Raw genomic sequence first — 23785 nt, 5'->3', positions numbered from 1 at the left:
AATATCAGTATTATAACTTAAAAACTATATCTTAATATCATCTACTATTACAATGAATATTTCATTTTATTTTTCCATTTTTATAATTACAAATTATTATCCATAAAAAAACACGAGAAATGTGTATAAATAAAATTGATTATTATCCAATTTTAAGGTCATGGCCAAGCTAGACACCAAATTGGTGTATGAGACCCCCTTGTTTATGGGACAAGGGACCCACCTCTACAATGATTTGACTGCTAAGTCTACGAAGGCATACATACTCTACCCCCCTCTGGTTTTGAACATGTGACCTCTCAAGAGGAAACACATGCTCTTAACCATTAGGCCCACTCAAGCTGTATACATGGTAAATAAAAAGACAATTCAAAACATAAAAAGCAATTCAATCTGATAATAAACCTCATGTACAACAAAGTTTAATGCAAAAATTTTAACAACATTTTTTTTTTCAAACAAAAGAATAAAAAAAAATTATATAATAAAAATAATTAAATAAATGAATAAAATTTTAACTACGTGTTCAACCATCACTCTCTTTAGTACTTACCACCGTATTTTAACCTAATGTTGTGTCTCAAATATTTTTAGAACAACACAATGTAATGTTATGTTAAAATATTTTAACTATTTTTAAAAAAGAACATAATGTTATGGTAGAATTTTGGTCAACATTCATGCTAGTTATTTTTATACATTACATTTGTCTTTTCTTTAACACTCCTCTTGCTTTTCCTTCTGATTCCATGGGGACCAATGGGCATATCTTCCATGATCCAGGTGGATGTTGGTGGCCACCCACCTATCCCATTTGGACCCCCACAACTGTCTCTTTCAGTCTTTTTAGTTTCCTAAATTGTAGCACAGTTTACTATTTTTAGCAGTTTTTCGGGTCCTGAACTTCCGGAGCCGTTTTGAGGCCCTAAACGACGTTTTTTGGGATTCTGGGGCAACATGGGTCCATGGACCGATGTTGCCTCCCAAAGTGGTATTACTCGGATAGATCTTTCTAACGAGCTATCGTACGCGTCAAACGGAGATCGTATGCCAAAGTTACAACCCCGGGAAATTGATGTACCAATTTACCCAAACGGGGCCCACAATTTGGCGTTTCATCTTCTAGGGTTAGGTTTCGGGATGTGAAGGGTTTTCCATTGTTTCTCAACAATAAATAGGCCTTCGAGCCTCATTGTAATACAGTTCGGAACAGTTCAGAGGCATGTAGCCGCCACATCTCTTCTCAGAGATAAGCTACCATCACACTAGCTGGTTTCTTTCCATTTCTGTTTGTAAGCACATTTCAGTATTTTACAGTAATGAAATGAAGTATTATTTCCGCTGCATATCTGTCTTTATGGTTATCTTTGTATTTTATTGCATTCCTGTTTAAATCCGGATCATTCCACTTGCTTTTTTTGAGTCGGTGAAGAAATGAGAAGCCATGTGTAGAAGGACCATTAATTGGCTTCATATATGATGTGGAAAAATTATAAAGATCAATTATAAACTAGCTGGTCATTTTCATGCAAATGGAGCAATATAAAATATTAAGCGTGGGCATAGGCATCCAACCATCACCAAATTTTTAAATGTTATTTTTTCCTCTAGAGTGCTACGAGTCCCCCCATAGATTCCATACCATGCAAAGCACCCTACATGGGCAATTAATCTAGATTTGTTTCCTCTGAATGCCGTAGTCTAACTCACAGGAGGAATTGCCGGGAAAGTTATGGAAATTCCGGTCATATTTAGAGAAAATCCGGCAAAGATTTTTGTAAATCCAAGTTATAGTTGTTAAACTTCCAAATTTTAGGTGTTTTAGACGTTTTTTATGGTGTTGAATCCATTTCCACCATCAAAAACACGATTCAAACACTGTCTCTACATGATTTTTTGAATTTTTTTCTTCCTGGATTTCGACCACTTTTGGTCGTCCAGGCAATTCCTTCGCCTCGTTAGACCACTCCCCTCTGCATAACCCTAAAACCCCTTGATTGAGCCCCTATAAATTGAGAGACACACAAATAAACTCAGTCGAAGGGAAGGGGTAGGTTTTATTTATAAGGCAGAAGCAGGAGGAGAGCTCAATTTCACAGATCCCTCTACTTTGAAACCTCCATTTCAACTCCCATTCATCTCTTTACTCACATCCAACTAAATATCTATGCTTGGCTGGATTGAATTTCCTTTAAATGTTTCAAGTGTCGGCTTGCTGAGTACCTAGGTTTTGCGATCCTGGCTTACTCATTGGATTGTTCTTGCAAAGTAATTTTGAAGGATCAGAGCCCTTAGTGATTTTTGTACATAAGTGGGCCCAGAATTTGGCGAAAGCACAATTGGGTGCAACTCAAACCATACAAATATAAAACCCTTTAATCAAATAGTGAGCTAACCCCAACCCTATATTTTTTTTTTCACTTCTGGTTCACGGATACCATGGTCAGTGGTCCGCTACGTCCAGGATCGAAAGTCTCTAGGGTGGACCCCACCCGAAGGGGGTCACACCCCTCGGCCATCACAGACCTAACCCCAAGAGCTTTCGGGTTTCGACCCTGTGACCTCCCATTGGCGAGGCCCCGGCTTGACCGATTGAGCTAACCCTTGGGGCTACCCCAACCCTATATTACAGAGAGGTAAGATACTTTTCATTTCAAGAGTATAGAGGATTTTACGGCAGTTTTATGGTGTTTTATGAATAGCTCAACTGAATATCTTTTCAAATTGATGAATTGTTGCAGCAGATGAGCGTACCATTGAGAAGCATGGATTTGGGTTTGCATTTTTAAACAATTTAAACTGAGGAGATTTTTGACATCGGAGCATTGAAGTTAGTAAAACTAGTAAAAACATATTCCTTCTTGATTTTGAAAACCATTTTTTATTTTTCCTGTTGAGACGTGAAAATTCACATTTCCTTTAAAAACTCTCTTGTGTAGCAGCCCTATTGGGAGACACAGTGACAGATCCAAGAGGAATCTCAGTGGTTTTCAAAAGAGGTTGATACCCATTTAATACAATCCAAACAATTCAAATGTCTCACTGCCTCTTGTTTCCACCACCGGGATATGAAAACAAGGCCATTAATGGCGACCTAGGGTATTTAGCTGAGGTTTGTCCCTTATTCAAAATGGCTTGGCTATGATGTTTTAGTACATGATTCCTTCAACAATTACACTTCATTTATGCCTCTCTTTGAAGTTTTATTTGTCGAAGTGGTTGAACTGTTAAAATGGTTGTTACGATGCCTCCAGAAACATAGATTATATGGCTAGATTCAATGGTTAGTAATCATTATGAATCACATATTACTTTCATTTTTCTGTTATGATTATATTGCCGACAAGAAGGGTGATATTTGATAATGGAAGAGCATAGGGTTTTTTTAATGACAGTGTCACTATCAGGGTCAGGATAGGGATTGGTTTCTCATTAGGTCTTTTGCACTGCAGGGTTCATACTAGCTATGTTATTTTAGTTAATATGGGTTAGCTAGGTTTTTCTGGTACAAGTGAGGGGGGTTTTGTTTGTGCATCCTTTGAGAGTGAGAGTAAGAAAGTATATCCTCAGAGTATTATTATTATTATTTTCCTAGTTGTTTCTACTATGTTTTTTGATAGTGTCATGTCCATCTGCTTGCTTCTGTAACCCTGCTTGTTCAGCATATTTGATTTAAGAATGTTATTGAGTGCTTCATGAGTGATACATCAACCAAAGGCTGGTTACATGGTTGTTCCCTCTCCTGCTGTAGTGTGGAGACAAGCATTGATAGCCAACTCCAAACCTAAAGTTGTTAATTCTCTCGAATGGACTCGATTAGTAGTTTGATGAAAGGTTGCTTCACACTATCTTATTTGTAAGAAAGAAATCCCGTCAATCTCATTGCACACGGTCCATTGGGTTGCCCATTTATACCCAAATGGCCCCCTTTTGATGAAGGCGGGCAATGATTGTATTTCATAGTTACAAATATACATATGTGTCAATGGATCACCATTTGACACTAGGTTTTGTTTCTCTCAAGTTCCATTGATACTTCTCTCCAAATAAACTAGTTGTAGTCCTCTAAATCTTTGCTTGCGTATTTGTGGCTTAAGGGAACACTTTGGTACTAGGCAAGCACATTAAAGTTGAATCCAATATTTTGTGTCTGTTGAACCTCCTACTCTTGGCATTTCTAGCTAGTTGTATGCATTTCGACCAACTGAAGAGGAATGAACATGTCTTTGATGATAGGGTGATTCATTAGAAATTCATTTAGGAATTGGCTTGTAGATATCTCACTTTTTGTGTCTCTTTGGTGTATGAATGTCTGTGTACAAGTCTTCTAATCAAATGATTGCCTTGCGGGAACATATCTTCCATAATCCTTACTCTGTAGGAAATACGTTTTGTGATGTATTAGTAATTTTGAATCCCATGCGTGTTGCCCAACAGAGCTTACTGTTATTTCCATCTCGAGCCATATCTTAATGCCTCAAGGAATGCCTGCCCAGGAATGCAAATGGTAAATCCAAAGCGACCTTCTACTTGATATAGATTTACTATTAGAAATTTTAATGCATTTTGTTGTAGGGTTTATGATCTATTAGTAAGTTTGAATCCCATTCGTATTGCTCAACATAGCTTACTGTTCCATCTCGAACCATATATCAATGCCTTAAGGAATGCCTACCCAGGAATGCAAATGGTAAATCCAAAGTGACATTTTTCTTGATATGGATTTACTATTACAAAATTTTGTGAATTTTGTTGTAGGGTTTTTAGAGGGTTTGATTGTGCCAATGTTTTTTACAACAATAATTATAAAGGACCAGGACATTGTTTGATGCATAAGTTCATAATCAACAGGTTTCTGGTTATTTTTGGTAATTGTTAGGTAAATTCTTTAGGCATTCTAGAATATATTTTGGAAAATGTTAGGATGTTTACTAGTTTCTACTAGTTGATTTTGAAAATTATGGAACATTCATTAGATAGTGTCCATGTATTTTCAGAAGAAAGCTAATCTATTAGGTTTTAGTATTTACATAGTACGTATGGAATGAAAGGAAGCCAGAGAGTTTTACAAGTTCAGAAAAAATGGCGATAACTGGATAGGTTTACAGGGCATCAAATTCGATCAAGATCAACACTAATAGCGCTGATGAGAAACTACATTAAATTATTTTGAAGTTAGAAAAATTTGGCAGTCTGCTAGGATGGCACCTCTATTTTTCCTCCTAACATTTATATTATGCAGTAGCCTGCACTGAAGCTATTGTAAAATGCTAATTTGCTTGTGTGCTCTAAGAATTTCTCATTATTGGCTTTGCTTCCTTTAATTGCTTACAGGTCACAAATGACTTGTTTCTCCAGTTTATACAGCTTTCCAGTTCTCTTAAGAGCCTCATTCCGGAAATTTGAATTTTTTTATTTTAAATAGTTAGTGTTTAACCTTTCTATTTATGAGTTAGTGAGATTGATATCACCATGATGTACATATATTTTATGGGCAACAACTTCCTATGTTGTTTAGCAACATTGACATTGAGAAAGTATTTCAATTCAATTTTTTACTTCTTTGGCCTTGTTGCTAGATCCGTACATGGTTTTTCATGAAAGATCCAAACAGAAGTAGGGAGCCCCCATTTGATCTCATCATGAATCATAAAGTGAGAGTAATTTTTGTGGTGGTGATAGTGGGAAACACCCTTGTATTAGGAATTTGATAATTGAAGATGTAGTTTTAGGAAGCAATGGGGTCCTAGCATGCAATTGTTTGATTGGGTTAACGCTGAGAAAGTCTAGACACTTCTCTGCTATGGTGTATGATGCCTACAAACAGTTAGTTCCTTAGGTCATCATACATGAATAATTTAGGGCACATCCTTTGCACCTTTGAGACTCTCCAAAGACTTGTCTCTTTCCTTCATAGGATCCAAACTATAGGAGAGTTATCATTATACTTGTGAGGCACCTTAAGATGTCTTTCTATTTTGAGCACTTCATGTTGTCAAGGGATAGTCTTGTTGTTAGACATAAGTATCCATGAAGACATTGGATGCACAACATTAGGATCCTTGTTCGCTAGTTTGAAGTATGCCCTCACCATCTTTGCATTGAGAGATTATCACATTTCATTGTTGGAGAAGATTTATCTATTATTTCCCATATAGGAGAATGAGTCAAAGGAGCACAAACCCAAAGATGGAAAATTTAAATTTAAAACCCATGAAGGAACTAGTACAATGAGAATAAACTAGAGAGTCACTTTGACTATGAAGCAAAACAAGAAAACACAAACTTGGAGAGACACTCTCCTTACAACCATTCAGGAAAAGGCTCAAATCATTGGTAGCTGATGAAACCAAAGTGCAGAAAATCTAGGAATTTTGCCAATTGTTAGAAGAGTGATTTGCAAAACCAGTCAGTGTTCTCTTATCAATATCCTTTTAAACATGCCAAGTTCCTAGACTTGTTCCCCATTCTTTTCCATGAGATCTTGGTTGTTGTGCTTGAGATGTGCACTGTGATCATTCAATGAGGGAGAGGTCATCGATTTGTCTGTAGACAATGAAAACCGCAAGCTTGCTCGAATTAACCTAGCTTTGAGCCAATTCCCAAGTGGTTGGATTATAAGTCCCCCACTTTGATTGATGGCCACCTTTCCTAATGAGTGTACTCATGTCCATGATTGGACTCTCATGTTGGGGAGGAGGATGATTCTTGTTGATTTTGAATCTTCTAGGATTTGAGGGAGGTTGTGGAAGACCAAAGGCCCAACAATTTGATTTTTAATGTGTATATTGTTGAATTTCTTTTTTACTTTATTTTTTTTGTTTATATCATATCGAACTCTAATTAAAACTTGTTAACTAGGGATTTGTGAGGCCATGAATCTCATATTTATTTTTAGTGAGTAGTGTTCCCTCACAAGTCTCTCAAAGAGTTCCAAGTCCTTGATCTTATCACATTTCTCGTCTTAGTTGTCAATGCTTTCCAATTGATTTCCCTCCCATCTATGACAACTAGTCTATCATTATTAATGCTACCTAGTGGCATTGAGTGTCAAGAGAGTCTCGACAATCATATTAAAAGTTGTGAGGCCATGAATCTCATATTTCTTTTTAGTGAGTAGTGTTGCCCTCACAAGTCTCTCAAAGCGTTCCATGTCCTTTATATTATCACATGTCTCATTTTGTTTTCAATGCTTTCCAATTTCTTTCCCTCCCATCTCTGACAACCAATCTATCATTATTAAGGATTTCTAGTGGCATTGAGTGTCAAGAGAGTCTCGACAATCATATTAAACTTCCTATAAGGGTTTTGTAGTTCAACCTTGTCAATCGTGGTAGATGTTCTTGTAGGGACGTTTCCATCCTCTTTTGTCTTTTTGGTGTATGCTAGGGCTTCCCACCATCTCCCTCTAGCCCCATTCTTGTTTTTTATCATGCATGGCTTTTTCTTTTGTCATTTATTGTTTTTTTTGTTTACATCTCTCATACGGTATTTCAACTTATTTAGATTATGCTTTACCTTTTAGCACTTATGATTCAACACTCCTAGAATTTGTCATCATTGTTTTTTGAGCCCTATTGTCTTACCTTTTTGGTCATTTGTGGACATTAATTAACTTGTGTATCTATGTTATTGTTGTACTTGAATACATGCATTTTCTTTATTTTTGTACAAAATTATTTACAGCCCCAAGGTTGATATCTGAATTAGTGAACAAAATAGAAATCTCTACCAAAGACCATTTTAAAACTCTTTTCAACTCTTGCATCAATAAAATGGTATTTTAGAGTTCGAAAATTGAGTGCCTCTGAATTGTTGCTTAGATAGGAACCACCTTTATAATATAACTTCTTTAGATAGTTGATTTACTTTTGTATTGAACTCTCTACATAAAAACAACTTTTTACTTCTAGAACTTGATTCATGATTGGGAATAACGTCATATTTTTAATTCTACATTTTATTATTTGCCCCGTCAAAAAACATCTTGGAATCTCCAGATACCTGCAAGTATTCCTTGAGAAACCCTGGATCTTATCCAAACCAATGTTTGGTTCTTTAGGAGTATTTCTTTCAGAGGATTCTAACTCCCTTTAAGAGAGACCCTAATTTTGTGACCTACTTGTGCAGGTTCATTTGAAGACCTTTAAAAATATGCAATTCATCAAAATCCAGATACCCCAGATTGCAAAGCACGAACAAGTTGCAAAAATATTTTTTTAGATTTATTTGTTATCCATGAGTAAAGTCATTCTACTGAAGACATCTAGTCCCACTTGTTTGTCCCTCTTGATATTTGAAATACTTCATTTCAAGAAGATCTAGAAGAATAGTAGGTGACAAAAAGATGATCCATAGATTCCTAATGACATTTGTATAGTATATAATGTCACGATCGATTCCAACTCCTCTTTTGGCTATTATCCCATGTTAAGATTTTATTACCCAAACCTAACTGGGGGATTCCTTCCTTTTACCTTCTCCCTGTCCATAGAATCCTGGAACAATTTTTCCTAATTTTGCTAATAATGCCTTTGGGAATGTGTGCAATGGATACCCAATACAGAGGAATACTTGTACCAGTGTACCACCAGGTGAGAGAAATATGTTGCACCATATAGATGTTCTAGCTTCAACTTTGTCAAATAGTCAGGGCCAATGAGCATACTTATAATCATTTGGTTTTAATTTAGAGTCCAAGTATTTTATTCCATGGTCAAGATGAGAGTCAGTGATAAGGAGCATAGAGTTCTTACCTTTTCCTCTACCTCATTGAACATTATTGAGGACTTCATCATGTTGACCTCATACTTTTTTGCTTGGAAATATATATCCATAATCTCCTTTATGCTTCTTAATTTCCCAATGGTACCTTGACTGAAAATCATAATGTCATCTAATGAGGAAATGTGAAATGACCCTCTCCTCGTTGCATCCATTATCAACATACTTAACCCTTCAACAACTATAATACTTAATTTTAAGCAGATCTAGAAGAATAGTAGGTCACAAAAAGATTATCCATAGATTCATCATGACATTTGTACATTATATATTGCCATGGTCCACTCTAAATCTTCTTTTGGCCATTATCCCATGTTAAGATTTTATTAGACAACCCTATCTAGGGAAATATTTTAGTTTTTAAAGGACTCTCCAACTTCCAGGCCATCTTCCACCACTAGGCTCTTTCTCCTCCTTGAGATTCTTCCATTTTGGTTGAATAACCAATTTTATATCCATAATATCCTTTATGCTTCTTAATTTCCCAATGGTACCTTGACTGAAAATTGTAATGACATCTAATGAGGAAATCTGAAATGACCCTTTCCTTGTTGCATCCATTATCAGCATACTTAACCCTTCAACAACTTTAATAGTTCATTTTAAGCATATCTAGAAGAATAGTAGGTGATAAAAAGATTATCCATAGATTCCTCATGAAATTTGTACAATATATATTGCCATGGTCAACTCTAAATCTTCTTTTGGCCATTATCCCATTTTAAGATTTTACTAGCCATACCTAACTGGGGAAAGCTTTTAGTTTTTAAAGGGTTCTCCAACTTCCTGGTCATCTTCCACCACTAGGCTCTTTCTCCTCCTTGAGATTCTTCCATTTTGGTTGAATAACCAATTTTATTTATATACTCCCTTCTGCTTTGATTTTTTAATCATATAATTATGTCTTCCTACTGTGATTCAACAAAGTTACATATTCTCTGTTTTTTCTTGTAAATTCAAGACTTCTACTGTTTTCCATTTTTTGGACTAATCATTTCTTCCAATAGGACTTGCTGGATCTTTTAGAGAGAATATTCCCATGAAGTGCAGAACATTTAGAAGGGCTTCTGAGAATGTAAAATTTTCTTTATAGCCAATCCAAGGATCTTCCCCAATTTTCTCTTTATTTTCTCTTCCTACTTTTTGAGTTGTTCATTTTCCTCTTATAATGAATGCCCTAACCAAAGTTTTGTAGACAATTGAAGCACTCTAAATAATTTTCCTTTCCATTCTCAACCATTTTTTCCATTGACTTCCCTTTTGAACACTTTAATTTCTATCACTTTTCAAAATAGCCCTTCATTATAAATTAACCTCTTAAGGCTTCTTGTAACCATTGGTGCCATATTAAATGCATTTAGATTCTTCAACCTCCATCCACCTGTTTCATTTGAATTTTGGAGTTGCCACTCTTGTCCATTTAACTTCCTTTGACATTTTCCCTATCCATAGAATCCTGGAACAATTTTTCCTAATTTTGCTAATAATGACTTTGGGAATGTGTGCAATAGATACCCAATATAGAGGAATACTTTATTCTACCAGCGTAGCACCGGGTGACAGCCATCTATTTCACCATATAGAGGTTCTAGCGTCAACTTTGTCCAATAGCCCAAGCCAATGTGCATACTTGTAATTATTTGATTTTACCTTTCAAGATGAGAGTCAGTGATAAGGAGCAAAGAGTTTTTACCTTTTCCTCTTCCTCTTTCAACATTATTGAGGACTTCATCATGTTGACCTCATACATTTTTTCTTGGAAATATATATACATAATCTCCTTTATGCTTCTTAATTTCCCAATGGAACGTTGATTGAAAATCATAATGTCATCTAATGAGGAAATGTGAAATGACCCTCTCCTCGTTGCATCCTTTATCGGCATACTTAACCCTTCAACAACTATAAGAAATAGGAAAGGGGGCAAGATACATCCTTGTCATGGGCTTGTTGAGGCATTAAAAATACTTAACCCTTCAACAACTATAAGAAATAGGAAAGAGGACAAGAGACATCCTTGTCATAGGCCTGTCAAGGCATAAAAAAACTGAAGCAATTTATTCATCAGAACAACAAAGGATGCTGATGATAGGCATCCTATTATCCAACAGATAGACTGCAAATTTATACCCAATTGAAACAACAAAAGAGCTGATATATATCCAATTCACTTTATCATATGCTTTTGCACGATCTATTTTCAGTACAACTGCTGGAATTTTTGGGCTCTTGATTGAATGCATTCCTTCCTTAGCTGTCCCCACAACATTACCAATGTCTGAACCTTGTTTGAGACTTGAGTTTGATAACATTTCTTTCATCACAATTTTATGTGCTTATAATTGTATAGACAACAAATTTTTGAACACGTCAGTGATTTTTAATTGAGGAATTCCTTATTGCAAGATCAAATGGAATGGGCTACCTTGTTGATTGAACCATTTGTTAATTTAGGTTTTGACATTTGAAAGCCTATATTTTTTTCATTTAGTTTTCTAATGTTTTTTGAAGAGAAAATTCTGAATGCAACTTTCATATGGTACAAAAGGTTTCTATACATCAAAAAATGTTGCCTTTATCATGTTTATTAAATTCCAGCAAAATAGGAGGACGTCAAGGTCCTTTTAACCAGCTAAATAAGTGAGCATTGTTTTATGGTAGAATTTGGTGAGGAGATACAATGTGAGAATCACAAGAGGAATTGGTTATATCCATGTTAAAACCCAGCTTGAGGGAGTGACCAATAAATACAGCAAGAATGGCCATCGGTTTGAACTTTGATTTTGCAATTAATGCAACCAAATTTGGGATTTTAAAGAAACGATTGGTCTTGGGAAAGGGCAATGTCGATGAATAGTGGAGAGTTAGCATTTTCTCTTTGGCTATGATCTCAAGAGAATATACATCTTTCTTACAAATGTCAATCTTTGCAAAGACCTACATAGGCATCTTTGATAATCCATTTTGTTCCCAAACGAGTGCCACTTTTGAATGAAGAGGACCAGCAAACAAAATATTGTACTAGGTAGCAGTCTATGCCCATAAAGCTTTGGCAACATTACATTTTCACATAACTTGGTAATTGTTTGTGGCAGATCATGTACCATCCATTTATAAGGCTACTGTGGTGTAGCATATCCTTAACCACTATACTGATATGAAGAACCAGTGATCTGAGTAGTCTTGATTTATAAGAAGAGTGGGCTTTTGCATGTCTTGACACCTCCTAAGCCATCTTGTTTGATCATTATTAATTGTTTTCTTCTTGTTAAAGCAATTTGCAATGAGATAATTTGGCACAATCATAGAATGTAAGTCTTTTAGTTATGTAAATCATTAAATGGGTTCCATGCTAATTCACCTCATTTGGGTTCATTTTCCAATTCGAAAACCTTGAAATTCAAAAAAAATCGACAATAAAAAATTAAATTAACATTTATTACTTAATGGCAAAATATGTTCAAAGGGGTTTATCCTATTGTTTTATATTTGTTTTTCCTTTCCTTATAAACTTGATTTTAGTATCTTGTAGTTCTATTTATGGAAATTCTTATAGGAAGGGTTCTAAATTTTGAACAATCAACATATGCATTCTAGCAACAATTGTAGTAGAAGAATCCCAAAAATAGTCAAAGAGAGGGAAAACAAAACGAAATGACTTTCCATTGTTGTGCTTTTATTCTATTGAGCTTATTGTACTTCCTATTTGGAGTTTCTTGTATATCATTGCAATCTTATAGTCGTTCACGTAACTAATTCTGTAGAAATAATTATTCTTCTTGTAGCAAATTGACAAGAAGTAAATTGGCATGTAGGCATGGTTGAGAAAAAAGGGTGGTGAAAATTAAATGGATCAACACCAAGAATATAATCATAACCTTTAGTCATGTATTTTCTTTAGTTGTCTTTAAACTTTACTTAATGAACTCTTTGGTTAAACTCTATTTTTTCTCGTTTATCCTTGATTGGTGATTGGTGATGTGACATTGCATCATCTTTTGGATGAATATTGTTGATTGTCTCATATGACTATGGTATCTCTTCCAATTATGAGAACATTTATATAATTTCTTCATGTCACTTCTTAACCTTTAGTCATGTATTTTCTTTAGTTGTCTTTTCACTTTACTTAATGCACTCTTTGGTTAAACTCTATTTTTTCTCGTTTATCCTTGATTAGTGATGTGATATTGCATCATATTTTCGATTAATATTGTTGATTGTCTCATATGACTATGGTATCTCTTCCAATTATGAGAACATTTATATAATTTCTTCATGTTACTTCTTACGTGTAAGACATGAGCCCCATAGTGACTAATGGTGTGATTTATACTATGTACAATGTTGCATTTTATATGTTGAAGCTGCTACATGACTATGTATAGGTACCATGCAGATGTTAAGATACTCCAAATTTTCATTTTTTGTTAAGTATAAGTCATGCCTCTAGGATATTATATTAAAAATTTGAAGGCTTGGATATGAAAATTTCAAATACTTGTAGCTTTTCCTCAATCCTATAGCCTCCCTATAGAACTAAACGAAATTTGCAAAATTTTCTTGTTGGTGAGAAATTAGATGGATTTTTTTTTTTTAGTGGATAGGGTTAAATGAAAAGTTATTAAAAATGAACAAGGATGAATATGGAATGGAAAGAAAATAGAATGAGATGGAAGTGAAAATGAAAACTAGTAATGATGAGATAGCCATGGTAATGTATGGAATGGAATAGTTTTAATACAAAGTGAAAATAAGTGTTTTGATGTCCTTGCAATGATTTTATTTTTAATTTATTTATATCCTTGTACTTTATACTAATGTGATTTATGCTTCTCTATTTCAAGTTTGTCCTATGGTAGCCTCTTCAATTACTTATAATTTCCTAACAGATAAATTAGAAACTATGCATGTCATTTGAAACTTGTGAACTATTGTGCATTGTTTATGTTAATATAATATGTTCAGTTCTAAAGAAATTGTATTATTAATTTATTTATTTATTATGGAGTGTATGTGTTATTTTTCGTTTTGTGTATCCTAGTGTGCACTACGGATATTAGCCAAAAAATTTCACTTACAATTTTAAGATATATTTATTGGTTACATTTCAGGATCATTTTTATTTATTGTTGTATTTTGACATATTGAATTAATTAATAATGATAAGCACTTCCGATTAGTTTTCTAGACCCCATAGCCAGTAGGATTCAAGCATGTAGCTCATAATTGCATCATGAATATTATTATTTTTTTACTTTTAGGCATGAAAATCAGTGACAACAGATTTACATGATTCACAAGGTTAGAAATCAATATTTGATGTGATTGTAGATTTTAGGTTTGATAATTATAAGTCATTTATAGGTTATAAATGTCTTCAAAGTTTCACTTCTAATTGAGTATTCAACTAAACATATTGAGTATCTTATATGTAATTATTTTTCCTTCCACCCAGTTTTCATAACTTCCATAACCATTAGGTAGGGACCTATAACTTCGATGCTATTTATTTGTTTAGTAAGAGAATTTCCAAGACTTTACAATGTTTTAGAATTTGTTGAAAGTTGTAGAATTTACAATCTATAAAGTTTCAAGGTCTAATTTTTTAAAGTCTAAATTTTTAAAGGGTGCTAGCTCAATGGAAGAGAACCTGCTTTTCAAGCAGAAGGTTGGTGGTTTGATTCCATCATGCCTTGATATTGATATGAAATGGCAATGATTATTGTTTGGTGACGAAAGCTCTTTTGACTATCACCGATAAATTTATGGCAACATTTTTTGACCCTCACCAAAATATGAAATGGTGACGGTCAAAGAACACCACCATATATATGTATCAATAATAACGACCATGAAAGGTCCATCACCATAAATTGTTGTTGTTCACATGAAATGGTGACGGTCAATGAACACCAGAATATATATGCATTAATAGTGACAACCATGAAAAGTCCATCACAATAAATCGTCGTTGTTTAGATGGAATTGTGATTGTCACTATCCGTCATTATAATCATTATTCGTGATGGACCTTGAATGTCACCACAACACCTACACTTTTGCTGACGCCACCTTTGGTGACGTTCATTGTTTTGGTGACGGAGGCTAAGATCTGTCAACATTGCTCATATGAAATGGTGACGGTCACTATCCATCATTATAAATCATTATTGGTGACAGACCTTGAATGTCACCGCAACACTTATACTTTTGGCAACGCCACCTTTAGTGACGTTTAGTTTTTGGTGATGAAGGCTTTTTTGACTGTCACCAATGAGCTTATGGTGACATTTTTCGACCCTCACTAATGACCTTTTTTCTTGCAGTGGTCAATGGATTTTACCTTCTTGGGATGGTATGTAGAATGTTCTTGATTTCTCTGTCTTTTTTCTTTCATGTTTTCATGGGATTTTTAAAAAAATTGATTTTGAGATTCATCAAAATAATGATCTAATGTCAGATCACATGGATGTAGGAATTTACAGGGTAAGTTCCTCAGATAGAACACCAAAGGACACCGCTCACAAACAGATCACAGATCAATACACCAGTACTTTTGACGTGGTTAAAACCCTCAAAGAGGGAAACAGTCCACGGCCTGAGCCAACGCGACCACTTCAGGAAATTTATTAATAAAATAATGAAAATTTACATAAGCTTCTCTCATGGACGATTAACCTACAAATGACCCTCCATGATCTTTAAATAGAGATCATGGACCAATCGGGTGTTAAGCCACGGATCAAGTGTCGGTAATACCGAGGAGAGAATGAACCATTGGATCACTACATATTGTGACCGTCGGATTGTAAGTTACAAAATGTACATAGTAAAGAAACACACTTTACCTAACTCTATATTAGACCAAGTTATACTTAACTATTTCCTATGTGTCGGAATATCCTAACATCCCCCCTTAAGAACAACTTGGGATAGGATTGAAGGATTTACAAATATGACACAATAGGAGAAGGAAGGAGGCACTAGAACCTATCCCCCCTTAGTGACAACTTCCTGAACTCCAACCATAAATCGAAGTTTAGTGAACTTCGCTTCTGTGAGAGCCTTCGTAAAGATGTCTGCAACTTGATCATCTGTTGAACAATATTGCACTTCAAGAACATGGTCGTGAATGAGCTTTCTGATGAAGTGCATGTACAATTCAATGTGTTTGTTGCACTGATGTTGGACTGGATCTTTGCATAGTTGAATGGCACTTTGATTATCACACCAAAGTGTAGTCGGATGTTGCTGCTGAAAGCCAAACTCTGACAGGATCTGACGAAGCCACAAGGCTTCCTTACTAGCTTCTACGGCACCACGATACTCTGCTTCTGCTGAAGAAAGAGAAATGACACCTTGTTTCTTGCAAGCCCATGTAATAGGTCCTGAACCAAGAGTGAACACATAACCTGCAGTAGACTTCCGATCATCAGGGTCACCAGCCCAATCGGAATCAGTGAAACCAACCAATAGAGGAGATGCTTCATCATTGTAATGAATCCCAAACTGAACTGTACCTCGAACATAACGAAGTATTCTTTTAGTTGCTTTCCAATGAATTTCACGTGGGTTTTGCATAAACCGAGCAACAAGGCCAACAGCAAAGGAAAGGTCAGGATGAGTATGGGTTAGATACAAAAGTTTTCCTACAAGTTGATGGTATAAGGTAGCATCAACTTCAGGAGAAGTACAAGTGACTAAAAGTTTGACTCCAGACTGAAAGGGAGAAGGGACTGGCTTACATTCTTCCATGTGAAAATGGCGTAGAATATCACAGGCATACTTGGACTGGGAAAGGGATATACCTTCCTTGGATTGCAAGACTTGAAGACCAAGAAAATAATGTAAGTGTCCTAAGTCTGTCATTTCAAAATTCCTTTTAAGGCTAGTCTTCACATGGTTTATAAGGTTGGGATTACTACCAGTCAGGATAAGATCATCAACATAAAGAACAAGAATGATAAGAGACTTGCCCACTTTCTTGGTGTAGACAGTATTGTCAGAATGACACCTAGAAAAGCCATTTTCTAAAAGAAAGTTATCCATTTCGGCATACCAAGCTCGAGGAGCTTGCTTGAGACTATAAAGGGATTTCTTAAGCCGACATACAAGGCTGGAGTTTGTTTCTATAAATCCAATAGGTTGTTCCATATAGATTTCTTCATGCAAGTCCCCATGCAAGAAGGCAGATTTAACATCCATCTGATGGACTTCCCATTTGAAAGAGGCAGCAAGGGAAATAACAAGGCAGATAGAGTTCATTTTGGCAACAAGGGAGAAGGTTTCAATATAGTCAATGCCTTCAACTTGTGAAAAACCCTTAGCAACAAGATGAGCATTAGGTTTATCAACTTTCCCATCTGGTCCATACTTGGTTCTATAAACCCATTTGCATCTAACAAGTTTATGTCCCTTTGGTAGAGGAACAAGATCCCATGTATCATTTGCCAATAATGAATGATATTCTTCATTCATAGCTGCTTCCCAATATGGATGGCCTGAAGCTTCTGCAAAGGTGTCAGGATCATAATCCACTGAAGCTTGAGCCAGTAAAGAAGAGGCTCTATCAAACTGAGAACGTGTACATCGCTGATCTGTAGGATCACCGGCAAGATCACCTGTTGCATCCGGAGTAGCACAGACCCATTTTGGAAGCTGAGGAGCTGAAGCAGGATCCTGAGAAGGTGGGGGAGGATTGTCATCCTCGCTTTCATCATCTGAAGAAGAAATATTTTCAAAAGTAGAAGAGATAGGAAGAGGTGGCACATCCGCCAAACTAGGCTCGTAGGCCGATATATTTTCAGCAAACTTTACATCTCTTCTAAGGATAACATTCTTGGACTTAAGTGGAATAAGTCTATATCCTTTGACATCTTCAGAATATCCAACAAAAATACATTTTTCACCCTTAGGTTCTAAAGCTTTATGTTTCTCATCTGGAATATGGGCCCATGCTTCACTTCTAAAAACACGAAAGTGACTTACATCTGGTTTAATTGAGCTCCATTCTTCTTCTGGAGTGATATTCTTTAAAACTTTAGTAGGAGTGCGATTTATTATGTAATTTGCACAGTTAATTGCTTCTGCCCAATAATTAAGACTAAGTCTTTTAGATTGAAGCATACAATTAGCCATTTCCTTTAAGGTGTGATTCTTCCTTTCAGCTACACCATTTTGTTGTGGAGTATATGGAACAGTATGTTGCATTTGAATTCCATTCTCAGTGCAAAAGTTGATGAATTTGTTGTTAACATATTCTCCGCCATTATCAGATCTTAGCTTAAGAATTTGATGTCCAGATTGTTTTTCAACAAAGGCCTTAAAGGCCAAGAACATGCTAAATACTTCACTCTTGAGTTTTAAGAAGTATACCCAAGTGCGTCTGGAGAAATCATCAATGAAAGTTAAGAAATACTTGTAGCCAGAGAATGAAACAATTGGAAGTGGACCACATAAATCACTATGCACAAGCTGTAAAGGGGCTAAGGCATGCCAAGAGGCACGTTTTTCAAAACTATCCCGATGATGTTTTCTAAGTACACATCCGGAACAAACACCATCTCTGCAAGATACCATTGGAAGATCTGTCACCATATTTTCTTTACATAGATTCTGAAGAGAGCGATAGTTTAAGTGACCAAATCGCTCATGCCAAAGTTTGCTCACTTCATCATTATGAGCAACAAATACCGAGGGAAGATTTGATGACCCAAAGTTTTGAAACTTATACAACCTTGTAGAATCATCAGCAATGCCAGTAGCTAAAATCTATCTAGGATCTCTTAGGTCCTTAATTACAACATAGTGAGGTGAAAATTCAATGATTTTACCTTCACCTGAATGAGTTATCTGATATATAGATAGAAGGTTGCAGGATAAGGTTGGAACACATAATACATCATTAAATTGACCATTGTCTATATGAACAGTTCCAGTCCCTACAACACTAAGAGATCTATCATCACCAACATATATATTTTTAGTGTTACAATCATTTAAAGAAGAAAACATGGCTTTGTTTTTGGCCATGTGATAAGAAGCTCCAAAATCAATGAGCCACTCATGAGAATGAGAAGAAGAAGATACATTTAGTGCATAGCCAGACCGAGATGCTTGACAACCACATGCAGAAAGTTCCATTCCTGAAGATGAAGTTGAAGTTGAAGAGTGCTCCAAATGGATATTATGCTTCTTCATTGCTGCTTCCAAGGCTTCCATCTTCTTAAAGCATTTGGATTCTAAGTGGCCATCTCGATTACAAAAGTTGCAATGTCTATCAATCTTCTTCCCTTTGTTTTTATTTGTCTTATCATTTTGTTGAAATGATTTTTCATTTTGAGGCTGAAATTGCTTAGGATCCTTGTTTGGTTTAGGACCATTCCTTTTAGGATACAACTTCTTAGGATTCTTTGAATTTGGTTGTTGTTGGGCGGCTAACGCTTTCTTAGAAGAGTTTCCAAGATTAAGAAGACCAAGGTGTAAGAGTTTTTCTTGTTCTCTTATTAAAGAATCACAAAAGGAGTCAAAGGAAGGGGATTTGTAGGCTTGTCCTTGAGAAATGAAGGCTTCTCTTGTAGAATGGAAGGTGGAAACAAACACAGAATAGGATGGCCCCGAATTAGTAAGAACAGAATAGATAAGGCTACTATTTTCTTTCTTAACCTTAACACCTTCCAAGAGAAGTTTAAGGGTCTTGAACTTGGACAAAAAATCTTCAATGAAAGAAAAATTATTGGGGTCTAATGTAAGCAACTCATTTTCGAGTTGATGGGCTTTAAGTTCATTTTTAATTCCAAAAACTTTAGTGATCTATTTCATCGCTTCCTCAAGAGTATCAAGTTCTGCAATATGGAATCTAAGATCTGGAGAAATAGACATCCCTATCAACCCACGTGCTTGATCTTGCCTATTTTCCCATTTAGCTACCTTATCTTCATCTTTTGGTTTGGTTTCTTGGCCTGAGGCTATTCTGTAGAGACCTTTACTTCTAAGTAAATCCACAATGTAGGACCACCATTGAAAGTAGTTGGTGCTGTCAAGAATAACTTGGCATGGAATTTCCATTTTAACAGAAACTGAAGCTATAGATGCTGAAACTAAGTGTTCCAATGGAAATATCTCGAAAAATTAGGCTGGTTCAAAAAAAATGGCTCTGAAAACGGCTTCCGGATGAAGAAGTTATGGCTTTTTGAAGAAAATTTGATGAAGATGCCGACGAAGTGTAGGAATGTGCGGAAATGAAAAATCCGCCCCCATAAAAAGGAGACTTGAACTCAAGACCTCTACTCTCATAAATTAGCTTTGGACCAAGTGAACTAAACAAAAAGTTTGTGTGAGAGAGTGTGAGAGAGAGAGAGAGAGGTTGAAGCTTTGGGTTGCGTGCTTGCTTTGAGAAAGCTCTTTTTCCCTACAAAACAAAAAACACAAAACCCAACACGGACATACAAAAAAAAATGAACCTTGCGGCTTGAAGTTAGCTTTAGCCGGAAACTAAATATTTTCCTCAATGTTTCTGATTTTTCGAGATCACACTAAGCCGCAGCGGAAAAGAGCATACGCATGAGAAAAATCCTTCCTTTCTGTTTTTTATTTGCCCAGATCGCATAGAGTCGTGGGGCAAAGAGAATACGTAGAAATGAAAGGTATAGATCTGGTAATAAAAAATGCTAAATAAACCGAAATCGAAATAAACAGAGAGAAAATATCTATAAACTGCAAATAAACATTGTATACCTCCAGATCTTAAAAATGACGTAGCTAGGGCTACCAGAAACCTTTTCGCATGAAACGAAATGGGTTCCTCACTGGAACAGATGCTCCCAACACAGTACAGCAGTTCTCTCGGCCCGAAAGTAGTCAGAAACAATAGATCTAGGAAACGACAGTCGGATGTAGTTCTACCGGCTTCATATTTGGATCACCAACGGACGCGGCCCTCAAATAGCTCTAGTACCATGTAGGAATTTACAGGGTAAGTTCCTCAGACAGAACACCAAAGGACACCGATCACAAACAGATCACAGATCAATACACCAGTACTTTTGACGTGGTTAAAACCCTCAAAGAGGGAAATAGTCCACGACCTGAGCCAACGCGGCCACTTCAGGCAATTTATTAATAAAATAATGAAAATTTACATAAGCTTCTCTCATGGACGGTTAACCTACAAATGACCCTCCATGCTCTTTAAGTAGAGATCATGGACCAATCGGGTGTTAAGCCGCGGATCAAGTGTCGGTAATACCGAGGAGAGAATGAACCGTCGGATCACTACATATCGTGACCGTCGGATTGTAAGTTACAAAATGTACATATTAAAGAAACACACTTTACCTAACTCTATACTAGACCAAGTTATACTTAACTATTTCCTATGTGTCGGAATATCCTAATAATGGATGTATTTTGCAAAATAATTTGAAGTGATTTTAGATTCACCTTGACCTTGGTTTGATATACTTAAAAAATGATCAAATTCCTCAGGTTAAAAATCTCAAAGTTTTCACATCGACTTGGTGTGATTAAATCATATTGATATTGTTATATCTAACTAGGTTGTAGAATGTGCCTATGTAGAATGTGTCAGTCCAATGGAATGCAATGGATAAAAATGTGGGTTGCCTCTGTAGAATGTGTCTCAGTCCAATGGAGTGCAATGGATAAAAATGTGGGTTGTCGTGGGTTTGTTTCTTCTGCAACCTTTGTTTTCATTTGCATTTTCTTTTTTCTTTGATATTTGTATTGTGACATTATTTGAGATTTGTATCATAACTTAGAACTGAGTTCTATTAGTTTTATATTTAAATAGATCCACCTTTAACTAATATTTAAATAGATCCATCTAAACTCCATAACTCCATATCTGTTCAAATAAATATTGAATTTTTAAAAATAACAATTTTATGTTTTGAATTCCTAAAAATAACAATTTTAATGTTTTTGCACCCAATCGACAGAGTTAAATAGTCATTTAAGCTGCTGGGATTCAAAATAATTGATATTACTACCTCTACCTTGGCTTTAGAATGTGCCTTTCAGATCTATGAATATATAAGTGTTCCGTTGAGCATTTAGTCCTTCTATAACATTGTTGCTATTTGTACTTTTTGTAACATTTTTGTGATTTGTAGTTTCTTTCCCATGAATATAAACAGGAATCCAAGATCCGTTCAAATAAATATTGAATTCCTAAAAGTACCAATTTTTATGTTTTGAATTCTTAAAGGTAACATTTTTTATGTTTTTGCACCCACTTGATGGGCTTAAATATTCCTTTAAGCTGTTGGGATTCAAAATCATTGATATTACTACCTCTACCTTGGCTGTAGAATGTGCCTATGCCTCTCAGAGCTATGAATATAGAAGTGTGGTGCTGTGGGTTTATTCCTTCTGTAACTTTGTTGTGATTTGTACTTTCTTATCCATGAATATAAACATGAGTTGGGGAATAATCTGTCTGACCATAGCATACATGTGGAAACTCTACACTCTGTGGGTTCTTATCATGCTTCATGAAGTTGTTTGGGGGAACACTACAACAAATATGTGGAGCTTGCACACGCTGCATTTGGTAACAATAATATATACCTTCTACAATTACAATCTTGATATCTAGGTTGATTTATTACTAAGCTTAAGCTACATGTCTGTTTTGATTGGATATTAAAGTGTGGATTGCTATCTCGAATGCAACATCCATATAATCTTCAGTTTTAGGTCTAAACATCAGATTTTAGATATATTTTTGTAGATCTAATAGATTCAAGTATATATTAATGTTGGATATAATAATCCTAGATGGAAGGAATGTATGAATGCCGATTTTTCTTTAAACATTTCAGGGGAGAAGCTTGGTGTATGGGCGACTCTATTTTAAATTGTTTATCTATTAGATAGGATGACAATTGCCATGATACTGATTGGTGGAGAGGCAATGAAGTTATTTTACAAATTTTTTGTGGCCCAACTGGTGGATCCAATCCACTTACTATAGTGGAATGGTATTTGGTTTTCATGTCCCTTTGCATTGTTTTGTCCCAACTGTCTAATCTTAACTCCATAGCAGGACTCTCCCTTATAGGTGCTATAACTACAATTACATACTGCACTATGGTTTGGGGTTTGTCCACAAGAAAATATAGACCCTTGGGCATATCTTGTGAAAACCTAAAGGCCAAGATGGACACTACAACAACATTCTCAGTCTTGAATTCATTGGGAATTATTGCTTTTTCCTTCAGGGATAACAATATTGCTTTGGAAATATAGGTATTGTGCTTTTGTAGCAACATAGACTTGTGTTTCCTTATGATTTCTTATCTTTGTCCATATTGTTTAGAGAAGGTTACATGTTGATAGCTTACCTTATAGATGATGTTTCTTTCCTGTGATTGACTAGGAAGTTGTATATGAGAATGCAGGCTACTATGCCATCTAGTCTCAAGCATCCTACCTTTGTACCAATGTGGAGAGGAGCAAAGGTTTCTTATTTACTTGTGGTCATGTGCGTGTTCCCCATTGCAATTGGAGGTTACTGGGCTTATGGAGATTTTTTAAGTATCGATCACTTGCCTTCTCAAACTTGTATTTGAGTAAAATCATAGATGCTCTGACTTTCTATATCTTATTGATGTATTTTATGGTAGTAAATCTAATGTTGTTAATTTATTTCTTCATAGTTTGTTATGCCAAGTTGCCAACAATATATTTCCTTCCCATGCCTTAGGAACCTACATCATTCAAATTTTGTTGTTAATTGGTTGGTCTCATAATATTCTAGTTCATATCGTTGTGCATATCAATTGTTCATAAAGAACACAGTCTTTTACCATTATGGAGTATCATGAACTTACTTTAACTAGTATCATTTTGGAATTTTACATTTGTTACTTAATGGATCCTTTTTTATAGCCATATTTAACTTGTATGTAGTTTTCACTTCTTGTGACATGAACAACAAAAAGACAACCATGTTCAAGAAAACCATGTTTGAAGT

The 23785-nt window shown here is 35.5% G+C and overlaps 1 pseudogene; it reads left to right on the top strand.

The window, feature by feature from the left end:
• Positions 1–23381, top strand: part of LOC149216518 (lysine histidine transporter-like 8) — a 32183-nt pseudogene extending 8802 nt beyond the window's left edge.
• Positions 23382–23785: the final 404 nt, after the last annotated feature.

This window comes from Pinus tabuliformis, chromosome 1_1 (assembly GCF_031772625.1).
Source record: "Pinus tabuliformis cultivar Carrire ecotype Pingquan chromosome 1_1, CPIR1, whole genome shotgun sequence".
Classification (NCBI taxonomy): Eukaryota; Viridiplantae; Streptophyta; class Pinopsida; order Pinales; family Pinaceae; genus Pinus; species Pinus tabuliformis.
This window is presented reverse-complemented; position numbering and strand designations above follow the sequence as displayed.